The sequence below is a fragment of the Leopardus geoffroyi genome, chromosome D2 (assembly GCF_018350155.1).
Source record: "Leopardus geoffroyi isolate Oge1 chromosome D2, O.geoffroyi_Oge1_pat1.0, whole genome shotgun sequence".
In the NCBI taxonomy this organism is placed as follows: domain Eukaryota; kingdom Metazoa; phylum Chordata; class Mammalia; order Carnivora; family Felidae; genus Leopardus; species Leopardus geoffroyi.
Window position 1 is genome coordinate 4,789,356 of NC_059334.1, and position 25,181 is coordinate 4,814,536.

Here is a 25,181-nt window from a genome sequence, read left to right on the forward strand (position 1 = left end):
ATTACCACCACCTCATCGACTCACTGCAATTATTTGTCATTGCACAATAGAAACATCAACTAGACTTGTTTTATAAGGATCCACAAGAGGACTTTCCCTCAGCTCTTAACATTAGGAAAAGATGTGCATCTCTTGAATAATGCATGATAATCTTTGGAAGATTCTAATGCCCTCAAGGGCACCTAGCAAATACTAGCAGATTAGTTTATTTTCCTTGAATGAATAAACTAATGATAATATGTCTTTTTTGCTTTGGCCACCAGGAAGTTCAAAACTAAATTTATGGCCCATCTTTATCATCCACTTAGGACCTCATGGCATGCGACTGGTATGTTAATCTTAATTTTGGTTTCACCTTAATTTTTTTCACACATTTTTGCTCTTCATTATACATATCACCTCATCGGTTTATTTTTCTTTTTTCACTTCCCATCAGAATGTATACATGCCTCATTTTCCTTCTGAAGGCAAAACAGAGTATAATCATAAATCGTGATTATACATTCATTTATTTAATGAAAGAAGAATGGATGTAAATACGAAACCAATAGAATTCTGGAAGAGTTTAGTAAAAGAGGTCGTTGAATTTAGTTTGCTTATAGACATAGTTATGGGAGAAAACAATAAAGTCTACCAAGTACTTTCTAATTCACTTTCACTGTTACACATGTCTAAACATACATAGTCTAAACCGTAGATGGGACTGTTTCTTTAAAAAAGTTGTGGCTGATTTCATCAGACTTTCCACAAAATACATTTCAGTGACAGGCATGAAATGATCAGAAAGATTGTATCATCCTAATTTTACTACACCAGATAGGTTTTTCTATAAGCACATCCGTGATGAATATCTGAAATCACAATGAACTTCTATTTTGAATTTCCCCAGTGACATAAAGGAAATGACTGTAACATAGGCGCTGTTCAGGACTCCCTAAGTATGGTTCCTGTTAGGTTATCTGTACCTTCCATTCCTCAGCCCTTAGACAGGAAGATGTTTGTTGACACCACAGGCAGGGAAAGCTTGTGCTTTAGGGAAACACGAACAGATCCAAAGCCATGATTCTTAGTGCTATTTTTATATCTAGCTGTGCGTGTGTGTATCTGTGTGTGTGTGTGTATATAGATGTATGTATATATGTATGTCTATAAAAGTGAAGTACAGACATACAGTGTTACGCTAGTTTCAAGTGTACAACATTCTGATCTGACAACACTATACTATGTTCACCACACACGTAGTTGTGGACTATATGTTACTGAAATCCTGATGAAAACGAATGACTGGATTACTATATTATTGAGGTTCCAGTATAAAGAGAAACACGCTGGGCACGATTCAACTGGAATGTACTGATGTGTCATCTGAGGAATTTGATGTCATCTCCCATTTAACTTCTCAGCACAAAGGATAATGACACAAATGAGGGGACAGTGAGCTTGGGGACTTCCCCAAGGGCTCCTGTACTGAAAGTAAATACACTGAAACATCGGGTTGGGGGTGGGGGGCGTGGGTTGAGAGGTAGTCTGGGATGAAGGAAAAATTATGAGCTGGATATGAATTCGAAGCTCCTGCCAGCCACTAGCCGGATGGCTTCGGGAAGCCACTTACCCTCTCTGAGTGTCTGCAAGAGGATGACCGCACCTGCCTCTTGGTGTTGTGAGAAATAGCTAGAACCATGTGTCACAGACAGAGTGCGGGCTAAACCAGCGTCCAATATGTCAAGGAATAACTGAGTAGTGAAAAGTTCTCGCATGGTTTTTAATGAGGATTAAATGGATTAAGAGAGACTGACTAGCACATAATAAGTACCAATAAATGTTAAGTAATATGTTACTATTTTGTTATTAGTATTTGAGCCTCTAAACAATAATTATTTTAAGGTCCCTAAGTGAACATAGTGATTATTATTATTATTATTATTATTATTATTATTATCATCACCATCATCATCTTACCAGGTTTGAATCTCAGTTCTTAGCTCCTGCTCCCTTGTTATCCCTAATAGAAACAAAAACCACCCAGCCCGTCCAGAGCAAAACCATCTCTCCTCAAAGTGAAAGGTGGGAAGAGGCAACTCTTTTCTGCTCTCGTCTCCGAACTCACAGACCTGCTTGTATCTCACACGTCACCTGTTCCTTCCTAGGTGGTTTTTCTAGCGTTCTGTACAGGACTTCACGGAACACCGCCCGTGAACATGGCCGCTTTGCAAATCGTGTCTCCCTAATTGGAGCCAGCAACGCCCCGTGCTCCATTTCTGCCGGCCAACGGCTGTCTCCTCGCTTCAGGAGAGATTTGACGCTGCCATTCCCGATTCACAAACCCGCATGTCACTGCCGCAGACCCGGTTTTGATCTTGAAGGCACCTCTTCCCAAGCTGGTATCCTCGCTTTTAAGGGGGGAAGGCCTGGTGCCTGCATCAGATATGATTAGCCTGAGGAGAAACATGAATCCTGCCATGACAGACGTGGCTCGTGACATAAGCATGCTGTTTCTCCAGGAGTCTGCTGTAGACACACAGTCTGACAGCGACAGCCCGGCCCGCTGACTGGCAGGACGCATACAGGAAACATTCCGGACAAAGGGCTGGATCTGTTTCGAATTAGGCGAGGGGAAATACAGTAAGATGATTGCCCTCTGATTAAATACCTGAAAACTATTTATCAGCTCAATAAGTTGTCACACCATCTGTCACATAAATGAGACAGTAAAACAGATTCGGCCTCTAACACAGTCTGATGAAATGCAAACTCGATCAGATTATTCCTTTTCAAACTCCCTGTTGTTATTACCCCTGTGGAATGAACTTCCTAGTTTTACTAGTCACTCGTCAAGAACTCAGTTCTCGCTGTGAGGCCCTTGTGTTTTTTGCTCTTTCGTTTTCTGAAATCTTATTTAGGAAAGCAGGGCTTGAAGACCACACCAAAAATCTGTTTTCTTTCCATTCATTTTAAGACTCAGTGAAACTTGAAATGCCCTCTATTAATAAGAGCTCCATTTGTTGAAGAATTACTAGGTGCCAACCTAAATGTTTCCTGTGCAGTCTCGTTTAATCCTCACAGAAACCATACCAGATAGGTTCTTTGGTTTTTAAATCCTCGTTCCAGGGACCAGAACACTGCCTAAGAAAGGTTATGTAATGTGCTCAGGGTCACAGCAAACTTAAGTGACACCTCTGGCATCTGCCCTCCAGTCTGACGGCAAAGACTGTGGTTTTCATCGACTACTTTTCACTTGGATCCAATTCACTTAAAATAAAAAGTCATGAGGACCATAAGCCAAATACTGTGCGGATTTCAGAGTGAGAACAGAGCAGATGCAGGTTGGTGGGTGCAATGTTTCAGGTATATTCGTCTGCGGAAACAGGGTTTAACTGGTAAAAGTGAAGGGCAGTTTGCCAAGCCAGTAAAATATAACAATAATATAAAATATAACTAAGTAAGATAGAATATAACTAAGCAATATAAGATATAACTAGGCAATCTAGGATATAACTAACATATAATATAACTAAGTAACATAAAATATAACTATGTAACATGAAATACAACCAAGTAACATGAAATATAACCAAGCATTATAAAATGTAACCAAGCAACACAAAATATAACTAAGCAATATAGAATATAACTAAACAATATAGACTATAACTAAGTAATATAATATATAATTAAGTAATATAAGACATAACTAAGTAATATAAGATACAACTAAGCAATATAAGGTATAACTAAGTCATCTAGGATATAACTAACATAACTAACAAAATATAACTATGGAACATGAAATATAACCAAGTAACATGAAATATAACCAAGTAATATAAAATATAACTAAGCAATGTAAAACACAACTAAGCAATATAGAATATAACTAAGCAATATAGAATATAAGTAATATAAGACATAACTAAGTAATATAAGATATAACTAAGTAATCTAGAATATAACTAACATATAAGTAACATAAAATATTGCTAAGCAATATAAATGTAAGCAATATAAGCTATAACTTAGACTACAACTAAGCAGTCTAGAATATAACTAAGTAACATACACTATAATGGTGGAAGCCCTATGGGGAAACCCTAGAGGCTGCCACACAAGGGGCTTTAGGTACAGACAGGCTACACCTTGAGGAGGTCATTGGAAAGAAGATTCTCCATTTTCCTCAGATAACTTTTATTCTGATACTTTACCACCTGAACTAGAACATAAGGTACTTTTCCCATCATTCTGAGATATATACACAGCCTCAGCCATTGTGCCAGTGATCAATCTGTTGCTGCTTTTCTCCAAACCCACCCTTCTTTGCCCTGTAATCCCCCTCTCCTTGGCCAGCTGGCGCAGTGCCCTGTGGGGAGCCCCTGGGTGTGGGGCACACTGCAGGAGGAAGGGGAGACTCTTTCCAGGCCGATGCTGGATCTCTGACTCGAACAGCTCAGCAGCAAGAGGCCAGAAGGCAGGAGGGCAGGCGGCTCCCCTGCCATCGGTGTGACAGGGCTCCCGAGTGCACGCTTTTCCAAACGGTGCGTCCGTCACAGCCATGGGTGTCTTTCCAGCCTGTCTGGTGGGCCCTCCAGGGCGGGTCCTTCTTCACAGCTCCTGCCTGCCTCCTCCTCCTGTGGTTCCTGCCCTGCCTTCACCCTTAAAGCCTAAAGACAACCTCCTCCAGAAATCCTTTCAGGCTCCTAATGAATGGTATTACCTCTATTCTCTAAGTTTCCATTAGCAATTTATTTAAACTTCTCAAATTGTTCTTAGCCCTTTCTTATGTTTTTGGTGTAATAAATATGGATTGTTTCACACGGCTCAGGGTATGAATAAGACCATACTGTTCACTTCTCGCATTAAATGACAACTGTGTTCTAGAAACACAGAACAGGTCTAGACCAGCAAGAAGTCCAGAACCCTGCTGTTGATGCAGCTTACTTGCCAACCTAGAACATCCAGGAAAATGAGCCCAGAAAATAGGTCCCAAGTGTTCCCTCCTCAAGAGGGGACGAGTGAATGCTTACCCTTTACACAGAGTTAAGTAAGCAAAGGCTCACCCACCAGCAAAACCGGGGCATCAGCAAGACGAAGAAGGTTCATATTTTTCTTTCTTTTTTCATCTGAAAATATAGAAAGAGGGCATTTGATTTTAGCACACACAAAGTTTTACATTTTACGGCTTAGTGTTATGTTGACTTTGATTTACATATAGGGGAAGTAGGCGGGGGTTTCCTAAACTTTGCAGAGCTCCGGACCCCTGAAGGCCTGACTGGGAAGAACTCTGGCATCATAGTCTGCCCCTGACCCCAGCTGCCGGTCCAGCATCACTGCTGAGCTGTTGGGGTCTTCCCGCCTCTGCCCATCACTATTGCTTCACGGTGAATCCCTGCCTTGGCCAGCCTGGTCTTTGGAAGGAGGGCGGCTCTGAGCATGACTTCATTGCCCCATTACCAGCTTGGTTATGACTCACCTTCTGTTCAGATTCCTGAGGCCTGAGCCCTAATGTCAGTCCATCCGGGTACCCACACAGCCATCTTCCTCTGAGGCCTTTCTGCATCAGAGCCTCTGAATTCAAGTGGGGTCCAATACCTACCCCCACACTGCAAACTATGTCTCCCTTGCCCTGAAAGATCATCCGACACAGAGGGTTCCTTCCACACTCCAATGATTCATTTGCAAAGCTCGATGGTCATTAGGAAGGACTGAAAGACAGCCCAGCCTTCTTCTAGGAGAATGAGTCACTGCCCCATTCCTTCCAATAAAGTCATTCTTTCCAAGGGTGGCTGTAGAACTTCTTGCAGCAGTAACAACATGCAGACACACACACACACACACACACACACACACACACACACACACACACACACAAAGTTCCTGAACGGTCACTGCAGTATTGTTTATGACATTACCTTACCTTTTCTATTAGATTCAAAATCCTGAATGTGAGCTCAGCACCTAATTTATTTCCGTCCTTCCTGCAATATACAAAGTAATATTTTTGTATGTGGTAAGTGAAGAAAGCATTTGTTGAATGAGATAGTGAATGAACTACATTATTCTTAATTCTGAGAAATTAGGTTGATTAGCATAAATCACATAATTAACATTCTCATTTTAAAATAATATATCATTGAGAGTAACAGAAGAGTGACACAGAAATTGCTTACCTTAACTAGAGACAAGCTATAATAATCAATCATTCAAAAAACATTTATTAGGCACCTACTATGTTCTCTGGAAATACGTTCATTTCTAGGGACATAAAAGTAAATAACATGCCAGTTCTCAAGGAGCCCGATGTCTAAGGGGCGAAGCCAGCACATACACAAATATTTGCCTTTCAATGTATCGAGGTCAATAAAGGTGAATAGAAAGTACTAGAAGGGCAGAGAACACACAGTTGTGTGGCAGCCTGGAATCCCCCCAATATAACACTCTGTGTACTCTAGGGTAGGGTAACTACCACCTAAATAATTGCCCTCCCTAACAGACCGCAAGCAGGGCGAGGTTAGTGGCTCTGTTTGCTACGTTCACTGCAATCTCCAAGTAGCTGGCAGAGACTGGCACATATTAGGCACTCAGTAATCTTTTGAATGAATGAATGAATGAATGAATGATAATACGATTACCACCACTGCTACCCTTGCTCCTAGCTGGGGGAGATCAAGGGAGTATAGGATTTTGCTTAGGAGATGGGACTCTGGTATTGCACAGACCTAATTTGAATCCTGGCTTCGCTGCTTCCTCACCAGGTGGCCTAAGGTACGGCTTTTCTGTGCCTTGGTTTTTCTATGCCTTGTAAAATGAGAGCCATGTAAACCATAGCTTTATTGTGAGGATTAAATAAACACAGTCACTTAGCACACTGCCTACTAATAGTAATCGCAGTAACATAAGTACGATTTTTATTAATATTACTGTTTCCTGTATTTTGTTTTTTGTTACTTAGAACAAAAGCAAAGGAAAACAAGTGGCAATATTTCTTCTCAATGTAAATATGATAATAGTGCTTCACGTTTGTTGACAGTAAGGGAAAAGGAATCCCCGAACCCTCCCTTAGAATGCGAATAGTAAGTCCTGATATGCCAATAATTTTCACAATTTGAGATTCAAAGTCTATGTCCTTAATCAAAACTTCTGTATAAGTTGATGGTAACAAACAATTGACAGAGCACTGGTTTCAAAGACTAACATGATTTTCATTTCATATTGGAAACCTTAAAAAATGTGAACATCCTTTGTCCTGACAATTTTTCTTTGAGAGGTTTATCCCGAGAATCAATCACAGGATGGATATATGCAATGATTTCAATACAAGTTTGCTTATGTCAATGATATTCAAAGTAAAATTAGCAATCTAAATATCCAATAATGAGAAGTGGTTACTATAATACCGTTAAAAATGATGGCATCAAGAATGTGACATGAAATGGTGCTTAATATATTAATCAAGCAGGCTTAAAACTGTACATTCGGGGGGTGCCTGGGTGGTGCAGTCGGTTAAGCGTCCGACTTCAGCCAGGTCACGATCTCGTGGTCCGGGAGTTCGAGCCCCGCGTCGGGCTCTGGGCTGATGGCTCAGAGCCTGGAGCCTGTTTCCGATTCTGTGTCTCCCTCTCTCTCTGCCCCTCCCCCGTTCATGCTCTGTCTCTCTCTGTCCCAAAAATAAATAAACGTTGAAAAAAAAATTAAAAAAAAAAACTGTACATTCGGTAAATGCATACATGTGAATGTGTCAATGTTTATAAATATCCACGTCTTTATATATGTGTATATATATTATATACATTATATGTTTGTATATGTTATGTATACATATTGTACATACATGTATATAAATATTATATATATACATATTGTATATGTTATATACAAACATATATAACAAAGAATGCAATCAAAATATTACTAGTTGATATTTAATAAGGATAAAGCCATTCTCTGGTGTCCTTTTCATGATTAACTTATATATATTTGTTGGTAAACAGCAATTAAAAAAAATAACATGGTACTTCTTTCAATTTTATGACTCCAAAGAATTAAAGGCTTTATTTAGAGGCTTCAAAATAATTTTTTCCTCAAAAGTGCCTTTTTAAAAAAGCTTAATTAAGTGAACAATGAGCCCAAAACTGATGACCAATACACTTGTATCCATTAGTGTAAACATCTGTAAGAGTATAATAGTTATTAAGCAAGTTGTTTTAATTCTAAATGCTTTACAATTGAAATTTATATAAAAAGAGCTAATTTGGTAATTCTGCATTTTTATTAAAAGAATCAACTCCAATCTTGCTTGTTAAAATATTTCTTTTAGAATATAAAGATATATAAGATAAAAGGCATCTATGACTGTATTGTAGCTCCATTCAGTTTTCAAATAGGCATCTATGGTAGGAAGAATAATGCTCACCACCAAATGTCCACACCCTAATTTCCAGAATAAGTGCCTGTGTTACCTTACATGGCAAAGGGAATGAAGATTGTATATGGAACTAAGTTGCTAATCAGCCAAACTTACACAGGCAGATCCCCCTGGATCGTCGGGAGGCAGAGGGTCCAATGTAATCACAAGGGTCCTTCCAAGCAGAAGAGACAGAAAAGTCAGGGAGGTGCCCTACAAGAAGGACTTTGCCCCTGTCGGCTGGCTCTGGGGTGGGAGGAAGGGGCCCCGAGCCAAGGAACGTGGGCAACCTCTAGAGGCTGGAAAAGTCAAGGAAACAGATTCCTCTGGAGCGCCCAGAAGGAACGTGGTCCTGCCCACACCCCTGCTTTTAGCCCAGTGAGACCCGTGTCGCCTTTTAACCTACAGAGCTGTAAGATAACACATATGTGTGTGTTAAGCTGCTAGGTTTGTGGTAACCTGTTACAGCAGTAATAGAAAACTAACGCAGCATCTCAGAATTAACGAAGCTAAAATCACATCTGGGACCTTTCACACCTGCTGCTCTTCTGGCCTCGGTCACTTACAAGTGCTCCTGCAGTCAGTCCTCCAGCCGCCAAAGCTGTGAATCTTGGAGCCACCCTTGCGTTCTTCCTTCTTCTCACATCCCCTCTGCAGGAATTCTGGTCCCATCGACCTTCTAAAACTATCCACAATTGAAACACTTCACCTTTTCCAACTCTTCTGCATTTGTTAGAACCATGGTTTCCGCGCAGACTGCAAGAACGCTTTCTGGTCTCCCTGCCCCCAGCCCTGCCCCATCGTTCCTTGTGCTGCAGTCCAGTCAGAATGATCTCTTCGTGCATGTAAGTCACCGTGGGCTGCTCAGCAGATTTTTCCCCTGGCTTTCCGCCTTAATGAAGTGGAGCAGTCTCCACCATGGCTTACCAGACCCTGTGTGACACGGCTCCAGAATCCCACCCTTCAGCACGCACTCCCCTGTCACTCTGCCAGCACGTTGTCTTCTTTACCCTTTCTAGAACTCTCCAAGCACTCTCCCTTTCAAGTACTTTCCCTTGCTGGTGGTGCAACACTCTACCCAGATACCCAGCCTCGTGGCCGTTTCCATTGTTTCCTTCTGATTTTCCCGGACACCCCATGGGAGGTAGCCCACCTCCTTCCCCTAGCACCCAGTGTCCCTTTATCCTATTTTATGTTTTCTTGGCACTTGCTACCACCTTACCTATGATACTGTTTACGTCCCCCTTTGAACGTTACTGAAAGTAGAGATGTGATCCCCCCCCCCTTTTTTTGCAGTGTTCTCTACTATACCTTCCTCATCCAAATTGGGGTCTGAGCCACAGAGATGCTCAGTAGATACTTGCTGACGGTCTTCAGTCAGCTTGCTTGGTGAAACTCACAGCCATTCATTTGGCACGCTAGACGAATGGATTCTTTCCACCCAGGGAAGGGAATCATGGCGATCATAGGAGACATTTAAAATCTAACCACAAAAAGGAGGCAAAGGTTCAAATTATGTCAGAGCCTGGACTCTGGGATCAGACCGTCTGGAGTCAAAGCCTGCCTAATGCTGCCATAAACCGTGTTCTCTTGGGCAAGTCACTTAACTACCCCTGTGCCTCCATTTCTCATCTATAAAATAAGAATAATAGTAGCAGCCTGCCTCATAATGTTGCTACGAGTATTAAATGACCTGGAATTTGTATAATGCCCGGAATGGTGTCTGACATGTGTTTAAGTTCTATATGATAGGTTTGCAAACAAATAAACCCTCTTATTCCATATAAGTACATATGGAATAATATATACAATATAATATGTATAAATGTATGTGTGTGTGTGTGTATACACACACACACACACACACACACACACACACACACATACATTTGAGAACAGAGAGAAAGTAAACTTCCTGAATGCTTTTTTAAAGTATAACATTGAAACTAAATCTGACAAAAATACATACTGAAGATCAAACTATAGAATAACTGCACTTTTGAAAATATGTGTAAAAATCACAGATAAAATATTAACAAAGAGTTTAGCAGTGTATTTAAGGTACGTTACACAGTAGTGAAGTAGGATTCAAACCGGGAAAGCAAGAATGATTCAATAGTATGGAATATAGGAGAAAAAATATCTTAATCAACGATGAGAGGCGCATTTGACAAAACTCGATTTCCAACCTTAAACGATGGGGAAAAAAACATTCAACAGTTTCTAATTACCTTTTCTTCCAGATTTCCTGGCACATATGCCACACTTTATTCTCAAAACCAGGCTAGAAATAGGGAAGTGTCAGATGGAAACCTTCATTTAACATGATAAAAATAAAATAATATTTCTGTTCATTTTAAATAAGCAATATTCAACTAGCACTATTACACAATACTAGAAATAAACTGTCCTATTTATCTTGATGAAAGAACCTAGCCAAATTTCTGGGTTTTCCAACTTAGACTTGAAAGCAAAATTCACTTTAAATCTATAGTAAATACTATCATTACCGTGTAGGAATGTCGGTAGTTTTGACCCAAATTATATTGAAATGCCTAGGATAAGGATTTGGGGTGCAATATAATAATCCAGTTAATTCTCTTGGGTTTTTTTTTTTTTTTGCTTCATCCTTGCTATGGAAGAGGTCTTAGTAATGGTTGAAGATTAAGTTCAACTTAATTTTGCTGTGACAACTGAAAATCACTCAGCGTTATTATTTTTAACTATTTTAATGAAGTACATTTTCCCAAACTACAGAAGTAGCACATGATCCCTTGGAACAATTTAACAAGAAAGGAAATGTTGATAAACTGCCCTGATTTCACCCTCTGTTTCTGCCTTACGGCCATTCTCCGTGCCGACTGCCTACCCCACGTGCATTCCCGCTGACCCGTCTCCGACGGGACACTGATTTCATGTGGCTCCACACTGCCCCTTCATGTAGTCTACCTGCCCAAGAGAAAACCAGCCCCTGGAGTCTATGGAAGGGGTTCCAAACATGCAGTCTCAGGATCCTCTGTACATGCCTCAAATTAATGCATTTCCAAAGAGTTTTTGTTCATCTGGGTCATATCTGTTGATAATTACCATTTTAGAAACTAAAACAGAAATGAAGAAATACATATTTGTTAACCCTTTTAAAAGAGCAATGATAGGGGCGCCTGGGTGGCGCAGTCGGTTAAGCGTCCGACTTCAGCCAGGTCACGATCTCGCGGTCCGGGAGTTCGAGCCCCGCGTCGGGCTCTGGGCTGATGGCTCAGAGCCTGGAGCCTGCTTCTGATTCTGTGTCTCCCTCTCTCTCTGCCCCTCCCCCGTTCATGCTCTGTCTCTCTCTGTCCCCCAAAAAATAAATAAACGTTGAAAAAAAAAATTAAAAAAAAAAAATAAAAGAGCAATGATAAACCCATTATATGTTAACAAAAATAATTCATTTTTATGAAAAATGGGTCTCAGGGGCCCCTAGAGGTCCCCTAACTGCACTTTGAAAATCGCTGGTCTAAGGTAATTTATCTATGTACTGACTGAAGAGCTCAAAAACACAATCAGCATTTGGCATTCCCAGAGGATTTGGATCATTATGGCGACATTACCCAACTCAAGCCAGTGAATCTCGGGAAGGGCTTCATTTAGGGCTTCTGAGAAACTGGTTTTTCCTTTCAGGTAAAGTCAGCAGGAAATGCCATCTCTCTCCTCCCTTGTGTGTTGTGACATATGAAGCTGGCCATAGACCCCAGTCTCCCTGGGAGCATCCTGTTGTCCGGCAATGAGTATTCATAGCAACATCTTTCACTCTCCAAACTTCCCCTGTTTAAGTGATGAAGTTAGACAGTCACATAGGCATGTGGACAGGAGACAAAGAATTACGAAAGCAGTGCCCAAAACTTTCAAAGAGAACAGCCAAAGAAATCAGAGAACAGAGCCGGAGAGATACTGACCTCCAAATCACCCCAGCACTACCAGGTTTCTAGAATAGATTTCTATTCCATTCTCTTTTCTCGGGTTCAGGGTAAATTTGAATTGAGATCTCTAGCACTTGCAGCTGAAGACAACCTAACTACGTGTTTCCACCTATGTGAGAGGGGATGGAAGTTTGGTGTGGATCCTTCCACCATTCTCCATGGTCATGTAAACATGCACTGACATGTTTCACATGATAGGTTTGGGGTTGCAGTTTGTTTTTGTAAGAAGGGAATTACTATACGTATATTACAAAAAATAATTTAATACATTATGGAGCAAGAACCCTCTGAGTCTGTAGATACATATCTGACACCTTTTTCACAGTTCCATAATATTTCATGATAGAAATGTACCACCATTTTTTCCCCTGTTCTTGGTCATATAGGTTATTTCCAGATTTTGCCACTTTTAATAATATTTAAATGAGGATTTTATTTACATATTCTTTGCACTGTTGCTTTTATTATGATAAAAGAGATTCCTGCATCTGGGGCTCTGTGATCAAAGGGTATATGAGGATTATTATTCTTATAGGTAATGGAAACCCTTTAAAATTTTTTTTTTCAACGTTTATTTATTTTTGGGACAGAGAGAGACAGAGCATGAACGGGGGAGGGGCAGAGAGAGAGGGAGACACAGAATCGGAAACAGGCTCCAGGCTCTGAGCCATCAGCCCAGAGCCCGACGCGGGGCTCGAACTCACGGACCGCGAGATCGTGACCTGGCTGAAGTTGGATGCTTAACCGACTGCGCCACCCAGGCGCCCCTGGAAACCCTTTAAGATGGAGAAGGTATGTAATAAAGACCCCCAAGACATACCAGAAGAAGCAGTGAGCTAAAATTAGTATACTTCTTCCCTTTGAGGGTAAAGTTGAGGAAGGAAAGAGGTTTGGGATCTCTTTAATTGCCACCCCCAATTTGCCCTGATGTTTTGGGAAGAGAATGTGGATGGGGACCAAAGACGGATACAGCCCCTTCATTTTGGGAATGTTTTTTTCTCTCCCTTGGCATGTTGAAGAAATCACACAATTGATCAGTATCTATATGAAATGTAAACTACTCACTCAATTAATTAGATACATATCACATTTTATTTAAAATTATAAAGGACATTTTTGGGGGCACCTGGGTGGCTCAGTTGGTTGAGCATGTGACTCGATTTTGACTCAGGTTATGATCCCAGGGTCGTGGGATCGAGCCCTGTGTTGGACTCTGAGTTGAGCGTGGAGCCTGCTTAAGATTCTCTGTCTCCCCCTCTGCCCCTCTCCCCCACTTGCACTCTCTCTCTAAAATAAAAAAATAAAAAATAAATAAATAAAATAAAATGACAATGGGCATTTTTTCAGCATCTAGAAACGTGATTTTACAAATCAAGAAGTATGTAAAAGATTAAACTCTTGAAAACTGTTTTCCTTAATTATGAGACATATAAGAAGATGTAAGTTTAATAGTGCCTCATTCAAGGCACAAAACTAATTTCTTTTAAGATTCTGGCATTGTCAACCCAAATAACCATACATAAATGAGTGGAAGAAAGTCATGAACTGAATATTAGATTGTTGTCCTATTAGTATTCATGCAAAAAAAAAAAAAAATACTGTGTCCTGGATTTTATAGCAATGTCCACTTTATAAAGGAAATGGTTTTTATTTTTTAATGTTTATTTATTTTTGAGAGAGAGCAAGAGAGTGGGAGCAGGGGAGGGGCAGAGAGAGAGGGAGACACAGTCCGAAGCTGGCTCTGCACTGACAGCAGAGAGCCCGACACAGGGCTTAAACTCACAAACCACAAGATCATGACCTGAGCCAAAGTCAGATGCTTAACCAACAGAACCACCCAGGTGCCCCTAAAAGAAATGGTTTTATATCTCTCTCTAATCCCTTTTTTTGCCTCTTCAGTACAGAGTAAAGTTTGTAGAAAGCAGGCAGAAGAAAGTGGAAAGAGAGGTTATACCTATAATAAACACTCACCAATTTCTTTCCTTATTTTCTAATTAAAGGGTTTAAGTGGTTCACCCAATCACCAATTCATTCATTGCTCACAGAGTTCACACTCTTCAGAGTTTCCAGTCTATAGATTTTGGGGAATATAAACACACAGGGCAATTATTATCTTAAGTAGCCTTTCTTTAAAAATTGAGGGATCATTGACATATAATATTCGTTCCGTGTGTACAACATAATGATTTAATATGTTTATATATTGCAAAATGATCATTGCAATAAATGTACTTTATCACCGTACTTTAATACCTTTATCACCGTATAGTTACCGTTTTTCTCTCCTGATGAGGAGGGCTTTTAAGAACTGTTGTCTTTTAAGTACATAATATACCTTTTAAGTATGCAGTGTAGACAATGCACCTTAAGAACACAATACAGTATTATTAACTATAGTCTCCATGCTATATATTACATCCCCAGGACTTATTTGTTTTATCACTAGAGGGTTATAACTTGACCAGCTCCACCCATGTAGCCCATTCCCACCCCTTACCTCTCTGCTCTTTGTATCTAATTTTTGATTCCACATCTAACACAGTGCAGTTATTAAAACTGGCCCATGCCTTTGAAAGGATAATTTTATGCTAGAATATTTCTGCATATTAAATATTAAATGTTTTGTGCTTACAACTGCTTATATACATGTGAATTATGTAAACTGGATAGGATATTAAAAATATAAACAGTGGAATGTCTCTCTACCATTTCCTCTTTCCCAAAACCACCACCTTCGTTACATGTTCTTTCAGAGACAGACAAGAATATGTATTATTGCTTTTTTCACAAATGATAGTCTACTGCCGAAAGCATCATGCTCTCTCATGCTTAACACTGTGTCATAGAGTTCTAATACAGTTCCAATCTGTATGTACATATGCTCTATATTTATTTATCTTAGTAGCTCTTAAAATTTTAATTCCAGTATAGTTAACATACAGTGTTATACTGGTTTCAGGTGGACAATAGAGTGATTCAACACTTCCGTGCATCACACGGTGCTCATCACAACAGGTGCACTCCTTCATCCCATCACCTATTTCACCCATCCCCCCACTCACCTCCCTTCTGGTGACCATCAGTGTGTTCTTAACAGTTAAGAGTTTGTTTTTTGGCTTTCCTCTCTCTCACTCTTTCATTTGCTCATCTGTTTTATTTCTTCAACTTCACGTATGAGTGAAATTATGTGGTACTTGTCTTTCTCTGATGACATGTTTCACTTAGCATGATGCCCTCTAGGTCCATCCATGTAGTTGCAAATGGCAAGATTTCACTCTTTCTTATGGATGAGTAATATTCCACTGTGTATACATACCTCTTCTCTATCCATTCATCTATGGATGGACACTTGGGTTGCTTCCATATTTGGCTTTTGTAAATTATGCGCAAAGAAACACAAGAAAGTATATACCGGTGTGAATTAGTATTTTCATATTCTTTGGGTAAATGCCCAGTAGTGGAATTACTAGATCAATAGGCAATTCTATTTTTAATTTTTTGAGGAAACTCCATACTGTTTTCCAGAGTGGCGGCACATACCAGTTTGCATTTTCCTACCAACAGTGCAGGGGTTCCTTTTTGAACACATCCTCACCAATACTTGTTGTTTCTTATGTTTTTGACTTTAGCTATTCTGACAGATGTGAGGTGGTACCTCATTGTAGTTTGATTTGCACTTCCCCAATCATCAGTGATATTGAGCATCTTTTCATGTGTGTTGGCCATCTGGATGTCGTCTTTGGAAAAATGCCTGTTCATGTCTTCAGCCCATTTGAAATCGAGTTATTCATTTTTGGGGGGTGTTGGGTTGTATAAGTTCTTTATACATTTGGATATTAACCCTTTGTTGGGTATGTCCTTTGCAAGTATCTTCTCCCACTCAGTAGGTTGTCTTTTAGTTTTGGTGAATGTTTCCTTCCCTGTGCTGAAGGTTTTATTTGGATGAAGTCCCAATAGTTTATTTTTGCTTCCATTTCCCTTGCCTCAGGAGACAGAACTAGGAAAACGCTGCTATGGCCAGTTTTGGAAACATTACAGCCTGTGCTCTCTTCTGGGATTTTTATGGTTTCAGGTCTCACATTTAGGTCCTTAATCCATTTTGAATTTATTTTTGTATATGATGTGATAAAGTGGTCCAGATTCATTCTTTTGCAGGTAGTTGACCAGTTTTCCTATTTTTTATTTTCAGTTTTGTTGAAGAGACTGTCTTTTTCCTATTGGATATTCTTCCTGCTTTGTCAAAGACTAATTGACCATATAATCATGGGTTTATTTCTGGGTTTTCTATGCTGTTCCATTGATCTATGTGTCTGTTTGGTGCCAGGACCATACTGTCTTGATCACTACAGCTTTGTAATATAACTTCAAGTCCAGAATTACGATAACTCCAGCTTTGATCTTCTTTTTCAAGATTGCTTAGCTAATCTTTTGTGCTTCCATACAAATTTGAGGGTTGTTCCAGCTCTGTGAAAAATGCTATTTTGATAGGGATTACATTAATTGTGTAGATTGCTTTGGGTAGTATTGACATTTTAACAATATTTGTTCTTCCAGTCCATGAGCATGGAATGTCTTTCCATTTCTTTATGTCATCTTCAGTTTCTTTCAACAGTGTTTTATAGTTGTCAGAATACAGGTCTTTAACCTCTTTGGTTAGGTTTATTCCTAGGTATTGTATTGTTTTGGTGCAATTGTAAATGGGATTGTTTTCTGAATTTCCACTTCTGCTGCTTTATTATTAGTGTATAGAAGTGCAAGAGATTTCTGCACATTGGTTTGGCATCCTGAAACTTTACCAAATTTATTTATCCATTCTAGATTTTGGTGGAGTCTTTAGAGTTTCCTATATAGAGTGTCATGTCATCTGCAAATAGAGTTTTATTTCTTCCTTACCAGTTTGGATGGCTTTAACTTCTTTTTATTGTCTGCTTGCTGTGGCTAAGACTTCCAGTACTATGTTGAATAAAAGTGCTGAGAGTAGACATCCCTGTCATTTTCCTGACCTTAGAGAGAAAGCTCTCAGTTTTTCTTCATTGAGTATGATGTTAACTGTGGGCTTTTCATATATGGTCTTTATTCTGTTGAGGTATATTCCCTCTGAACCTAGTTTATTGAGGGTTTTTATCATGAGTGGATGTTGTGCTCCATCAAATGTTTTTTCTGAGTCTACTGAAGTGATCATATGGTTTTTATCCTTTCTCTTTATTGATGTGATATATCACATCAGTTGATTTGCAAATATTGAACCACCCTTGCAGCCCAAGAGTAAATCCCACTTGATCGTGGTGGATGTTTTTTTTTTTTTTTTTTAATTTTTTAATTTTTAATTCACATATTGTTGGATTCTGTTTGCTAGTATTTTGTTGAATCTATGTTCATCAAAGATACTGGCCTGTAGTTCTCTCCCTCTCTCTCCCTCTCTCTCATTTTTTTTGTTTGTTTGTTTGTTTGTTTTGTGGTGTCTTTATCTGGTTTTGGCATCAGGGTAATGCTGGCCTCATAAAACTGGGAAATTTTCCTTCCACTTACATTTTTTGGAATAATTGAGCATAGTGCTTTTAAATAAGCTGCATACACTCTATTTAACCATTCTCTTGTTATATATCTACATTGTTTTTTTATTTTTATAAATAATTCTGCAAGAAATATCTTTGCACATGTCTTATGCATATGTGGGAAAATCCCTAGATGTCAAAGGCTTTCTCAATTTTACATTTTGACAGTATTGCAAAATAGCCTGTATTGAGAGGGAACCGTTCCACTAATCGTGTGTGGGTTGTCTGCAAGCCATAAAACATTTTAAATCTTTTGATTGCAAACCTGATTTTAAAAAACACTATCTAACTTCCATTTTGTAGAAATATAAATAAGGTTGAGAATCATCTCATGTATTTTGAGAACTTTATTCTTTCCTGCTGTTTATATCCTTTGCTAATTTTTTTTCTTCTTTTGAGGCGTTGGCCACGTTTTTAATTGTTTTCCTCAACCCATTTATTGACTAACATCTGAAGAAACACAAAGGCAAGGCCACTGTGTTTCATAGAATTTATTTCATATAATAAATTACGTAAAGAAAAAATTCACATGTATAAAACCAAAATACGATGTTTTAGTAATCAACCAGGCTAGTCTTCCCAATATTTCTTAATTTTTTGGAACTTTTCTGGCTATGTTTCAGTTTGGGGATGTTCTTCAGAGCAACAAACATAGTGTGTTCTGTGAAAGGATATTCGTGGGAAGGGTAGTAGGGTTTAGAGACTATTTATTTAATATAATATAATTCTGTTTAAATTATTTTAAAAATTCAAACAAGAAAAGCTTTTATTAAAAGGAGACGATAAATCACTAGGGGTGCAGACATGACATCAAATTATACAAATCCTCCCTGCCCAACCCCCCCAAAAAAACCCACACATGTAATCACATCCTCACTCCTGTGGAATTCTCCTCAGGAGATCATTTTTGTATTCGGTTATTCAGTTGTTGTTGTTTGGGAAATGTGACATATTATCTGAATCCCTACAATAAGAGAAAATTGTGAGCATGTTTTTTTTTCCTTTTTGCCATGTTTTCTGATCTAGTTCCCACTAATTAAGCAGCAAAGCTAGCCCCTTACCCTTTGAAGCTCGGCTCATTACCTGGCTTCTGTGTGTCAACAAAAGGCAACATCTAAAGCCCTCGGTATTGGGCCATCACTTTGGGGACTGCTAATTGAATGTAATTACTTTATTTTGCGCCAGGGTTCATACTTGTAACATTGCCTTGTAATAATTTAAATTGTCGGCGTACTGCACGGGGGACTGTTTGACGCCAGAGTGGAGACGGCCAGGCAGCCTCTTGGGTCCTGGAAGCCAAGTCGAAAGTAAGGAGACATTGTCATTTGCTTACCTACTCATTAGCTGCCCTCTCTGTCTGTCTGTTGTTTGGAGTGGACAGGATGTGTAGTGACTAAATCTTGCCCCTAAAAATAACTGCGAAAACATGCATTTGGGATGTACAGTAATTGGTTGCTTAGTCGATCACAGATATTTTTAGACTTTGAGAAAAGGCAAGATATTTTTAAACTATGACCTTGCAATACCACATTACTTTTCTCCCTCCCTCCCTCCCTCCCTCTCTCTGTCTCTAAAGAAAGAAGAAGACAGAAGAATTGTAACACAGCAAAGATCAAAAGGATAAAACGTAGGGTTATCCTTCATTATCTCATTTGAGGAATTTGAAGAACGGGGTGTCCTTGAAGAATAAAACCATGTATTTTTGCCATTTCACTGGCCTGATATTTTGATGATCACCTTACTTCCCACAGGAAGCAGCACCTGAACTGCATATTTTTACTGCACACTGGAAGGAAGTTGACTGTAGACGGAGAAAATTACAAGCTAGAATTAACAAGCTCAGGAAGAGCTCTCTGCCCCACACACTAGGTGCGATCCCAGCCGAATTTTTGCCTCCATTTTCCTGATTAATCACATGGTGAATCCGCTCTCACTCGCTCTGATAATAGGGCTTACTTTTGGCTTTTTGTGCAGCAGGGAAATAAGAGCATCTTCCCCGAGTGTCAGGATCCTGTGCTTTTGTTCATGGTGCCAGCACGTCTACACCACTGGCAGCTAAAGCTAATGCGAACCTTTTATTCTCAAATTACATTCATGTTTAGAAAGGAAAACAATGCTATAGCTTTGAAAGAAAGGTGAAGTGTATGGTAACAGGGAAAAAAATCACTGAAAGAAACAAAATGAGTTTGAACTGGATACAAGTAAGTATAAATGTTTGATTTACCTGAATCCCCTGTAATAATTTCTTCAAGACGACTGGAAGAATAAAATGACCACCAAAGTACTAGATGCGTTCTTTCCTGATATGTGTGTATTTAGTGTGTGTGTTTTTCTTTAAATTTTTTTTCACGTTTATTTATTTTTGAGAGACACAGAAACAGAGCGCAAGCAGGGTTGGGGCAGAGAAAGAGAGGGAGACACAGAATCCAAAGCAGGCTCCAGGCTCCAAGCTGTCAGCACAGAGCCCGACGCGGGGCTCGAACCCACAAAACCCATGAGATCATGACCTGAGCCGAAGTCAGATGCCTGACTGAGCCACCCAGGTGCAGCTAGTGTGTGTGTTTTTAAAGATATAATTCTCATGCCATAAAATTCACCTTTTAAAGTGGACAATTGAGTGGTTTCCAGTACATACATAGGTTGTATAGTCATGATCCCTAATTCATCATTTTCATCACCCCAACATGAAACTCCACACCCATTAATAGTCACCCCCCATCTGCCCCTTCCCCCACCATCTCAGGGACCCCCTGTTCTACTTTCTGTCTCTATGAGTTTGCCTGATCTCGACATTTCATAGAAGTGGAATCACACGGTATGTGGCCTTCTGTGATTAGCTTCTTTCGCTCTGCTTGTCTTCTAGGTTCATCCATGTTGTAGCCTCAGTGAGCACTTGATTCTTTCTGTGACTGGACAGTATTTCAGCGTATGGACTGACTGCATTTTGTGTATTCATTCATCACCTGGTGGACATGTGGCTTGAGGATACTTTTTGGCTCTTCTGAATAAGGCTGCTATGAGCATTCATATACAAATTTTTATGTGAACATACATTTTTGATTCTCTTTGGCATATGCCTAGGAGCAGAATTGTTGGGGCATATGGACACTGTTTTAGTTTTTGAGGAACTTCTAGACAGTTTTCCAAACTGGCTGCACCATTTTACATCCCCACCTGTAGTCTATAATCCAATTTTTACACATTCTCGTCGACACTTGTAACTGCCTATCATTTTGATTAGAGTCATCCTCGTGGATATGAATTGGTATCTCATGGTTTTGCTACGCATTTCCCCTAATGGCTAATGACATTAGCATCTTTTGTTGAGTTTGTTGGCTATTTGTAAATTTTCTTTGAAAAAAAAGTCTATCCATGCCCTTTGTTCAGTTTTTAATTGGGTCATTTGTCCTTTATTGTTAAGCTATAATTTTTTTTTTATTTTTCATATTCTGGACACCTACCATTATCAGATATATAATTCACAAATATTTTCTCCCAATCTGTGGGTTGTCTTTTCACATTCTCGAGAGTGTTTATTTTTTCTTTAGGTGCTGGTGTTTTGGTGTCTCATCTAAAAAAACATTGCCTATTCCTAGATTTCAAGGATTTACTCTTATGTTTTCTTCTAAGGGTTTTATAGATTTAGTCTTGACATGTAGGTCTTTATTTCCATTTTGAGTTAATTTTTGAATATGCTGTGAGATAAGACCCAACTTACTTCTTTTGCCTGGAAATATCCCGTTATCCAACCAGAATTTGCTGAAAAGACCATTCTTTCTTACTGGATGGCCATGGCATCCTTGTCAAAAATTAATCGACCGTGTATGGCTTTATTTCTCTCAGTTCTATGCCATCAATCTATGTGTCTGCCTTTTGCCAATACTACATAGTCTTTGTTCCTGTAGCTTTGCAGGAAGTTTTGAAACTGAGAGGTGTAAATCCTCTCCTTCAAGATTGTCTCAAGTATGTGTGTTCGTCTTTAATTATTATTATAATCAAAATGACAACAGAAATTTTTGGCCTGAGAAAACCTGGAAACACAACTGGCTTTTAAAAACATTTTTGAAAAAGATCTTATCATAAAACAAATAGTTTGAAATAACCAGAACATCTCACTTTATAAACCACTCTAGTAATGAAAGAATTTTTTTTTTTTAGTAAATTCCTAATTCATCCACCGGCCAATAAACATTTGTCAAATTAATGTTTTAGAATACTAGATTATTGTAGGAGTAGAGACTGCCATAGAATATTCGACTTACATGCTTCGTGGAGAATTTGGGTCCGAATACTTACTGCTGTCCACTGCTGATGATCTTGAACAAGGCACTTTATCTTTCCAGTCTTGCCTTTCTTCTGTGTAATTTGATTGTAAGTCCATGTTCCCGGCAGTTGGGAGGGAGGAGAAGGGAGGTGGTTAAGCACATGCCTTCCACGTGGACTCAATCTTGAGTATTGCACACATCATTGCCCCTCACAGTTACCCAGAGCGTGGTTACAAGACCGTCACTAGCTGAAAGGGAGCTGGAAACAGTCTTACTTCTGGGCATCCTTGCTCTCAGCTACAATTTGGAGGCATTATCTGCTACAAGTGAGATAGCACTGCCATTCTGCTATCAAAGTCCTCAGTGAAGTCCCACTAACCCTTCACTTGTATTTGCACGGCCACTTTGTGTCTCTCTCCAATCAGAAGGGTTTTCGCATGTTTTTAATGACACGCTTGCTGCGATTGCCACACTTTCTCAGACCACGCAAACAATATCCTCAGACATTCCCAATGCATTGTCTGTCTTTATTTTTAGATTCGAGTTTGATCAAAAAACCGTAAGTACTTGATAATAAATCAAATACTACAGAAAAGTTTATAATAAAAAACCACAGCCACTCCCTCTGCCCAGAGCTTGCGATCTGTTTCTGTGTTTGATGCTCATGACTGTTACTTTCATATCTATATATGTTTGGACTTCCGTTTCCTGTTTTACCTACTTTGGACAATACCTATTAATTCTCTGACATGGATGATAAAGATTATACACACCTGCTATATCCCACTCACCGTTTACTCATATCAATGTTTAATATTTGCTTTATTGATATTTTTTTCACTTTACTCTTTTTTTAATGTTTATTTTTGAGAGAGAGAGAGAGAGAAAGCACGAGCCAGGGAGGGGCAGAGAGAGGGAGACACAGAATCCAAAGCAGGCTCCAGGCTCCGAGCTGTCAGCACAGAGCCCGATGCGGGGCTTGAACCCACGAACCGCGAGATCATGACCTGAGCGGAAGTTGGACACTCAGCTGACTGAGCCACACAGGCACCCCAAATTTTTTTTTTATTTTTGAGAGAGAAAGAGAGGGAGTGGCAGAGAGAGAGGGAGACAGAATCTGAAGCAGGCTCCAGGCTCTGAGCTGTCAGCTGTCAGAGGGGCTCGAACCCACAAACCATGAGATCATGACCTGAGCCAAAGTCAGACACTTAACTGGCTGAGCCACCCAGGTGCCCCATTGTTATTCTTTCATTGGTTACCTTTATAACCTTTGATATACTTACACCTGTGGTTCTTATTCCATTGATTTTCAGAGTATTTGATTTCTGCTTTGTACAATAAAATTATTAGCACCCCCACTGTTTTATCCCCCTTTCCTTTATTTCCCATTTTTCTATCAACTACCTTTTTATTTATACACTATCAAAATTGTGAGCAATTTCATTCTGCCTGGCAACTACACGTCTTTCCTGTAAGTTGGCTCTAAAAGTTTGAGATTGATTATAGGACTTACATTATTACTATGTAAACAGCAAGGTAAGTTGGGTCAAGTCGTATGCTAGAATTAATTTTCGTGTTTACACATTCATTGTCACAACTATTGGGCAAATCAAAGGAGATTATTGCTAGCATTAGTACCAAATGAACTTTTCTCTCATGTCTCATCAATTACTTAAAATTGTCCATCGTTTGAGTTTGTTGCTCAGTTGAAACAAAAATTTCTTGTTCTTGAAATTTCTAATGCCCTCTAATTTATGTCAGTATTTCTGTATCATGAACTATTTTTTTTTTCTAATTCTCTATACTATCATCTTTTTTCTATTTTTCTATCGGCTCTTTCACATACACTGATTTCCTTGCAGTCCTTCCCCCAAAACCTCCCTCCCTGTGCTCTAGTCAGCTGGTTGTCCTTGCCCCGTTGCTAGTTGTAAACTGGATCTTACGATCACTGCTTTCCTGGGTTGAAACCTTTGCCTCTTGGATCAAATTAATTCTACATTTTGCTCTCATTTTGCTGAAACATTTTCACACAACTTTCCAAGAAAATGTGCATGAAATGTAAAAAAAAATCTTGGGGCGCCTGGGTGGCTCGGTCGGTTAAGCGTCCGACTTCAGCCAGGTCACGATCTCGCGGTCTGTGGGTTCGAGCCCCGCGTCGGGCTCTGTGCTGACAGCTCAGAGCCTGGAGCCTGTTTCGGATTCTGTGTCTCCCTCTCTCTCTGCTCCTCCCCTGTTCATGCTCTGTCTCAAAAATAAATAAATGTTAAAAAAAAAAAAAAAAATCTGAGTCCCTCCCCATATGAAAAAAAAAAATCTTTATTCTGTGCTCAGACTTGAATGGCTAGTTTGAGTGAAGAATCTGGGTTGAAATTATTTTACCTCAGAAGTCAGGATGTTTTGCCCCATTGTCTTCTAACGTGCCGTATTAATGGAAGCACACCAGTTTGATTTTCATTTCTTTGCACAGCACTTGATGTTTGCTGTTGGAACTCTTTTGTGATTTTGCTTTTATGCTAGGTGTTCTGAATTTCATTCTTTCAGCTAAGCATTCTCTGGGATCCCAAAGCACTCTCAGAGTCACTTCAGGAAGTGCCTGTGTGCACTGGCATGCCTCGCTTATACGTATCAAATCATCAATTTTGGAAGAACCAGAATAGGAAAATCACAACCGGTATAATCATAATTACCCTAACTGTAGTTTTATTTCTTGATGATGAACTCTTTCTTCCAAATGGGTTAAACATTTAAATTTTAAAATAACAATAAAATGGGCTGGCATAAAATATAGGGAACTAAATTATGAAATAATATTCATTAAAAAAATAAATAGCCAAAATTTTAATTTTTATGTATCAAATTGCAAAACTAAAAAAATTTTAAATAAAGATGTTTATTTAGGGAGGACAGACTGTGAAAAACAGGCCCTCTTGGACCCAGCTTGTGCCATTAATAAGACAAAAGCATGTGGCATTCAGTTGACCAATATATATCAAAGGTCATAAAAATG

At 39.3% G+C, this 25,181-nt stretch overlaps 3 long non-coding RNA genes across 4 annotated transcripts in view; 1 reads left to right on the forward strand and 2 right to left on the reverse strand.

The window, feature by feature from the left end:
- LOC123576386 overlaps nucleotides 1-25,181 on the forward strand; it is a 64,557-nt gene that overhangs the window by 10,493 nt on the left and 28,883 nt on the right. The window lies entirely within an intron of this gene.
- On the reverse strand, nucleotides 387-5,844 carry LOC123576385. Its single transcript, XR_006701354.1, has 3 exons — nucleotides 5,465-5,844; nucleotides 5,019-5,114; nucleotides 387-2,593 (listed from the first exon to the last, which is right to left on the reverse strand). It is a non-coding gene; the product is annotated as an uncharacterized LOC123576385 (long non-coding RNA).
- Nucleotides 11,837-22,355, reverse strand: LOC123576387. Its single transcript, XR_006701357.1, has 3 exons — nucleotides 22,206-22,355; nucleotides 14,326-14,425; nucleotides 11,837-12,199 (listed from the first exon to the last, which is right to left on the reverse strand). It is a non-coding gene; the product is annotated as an uncharacterized LOC123576387 (long non-coding RNA).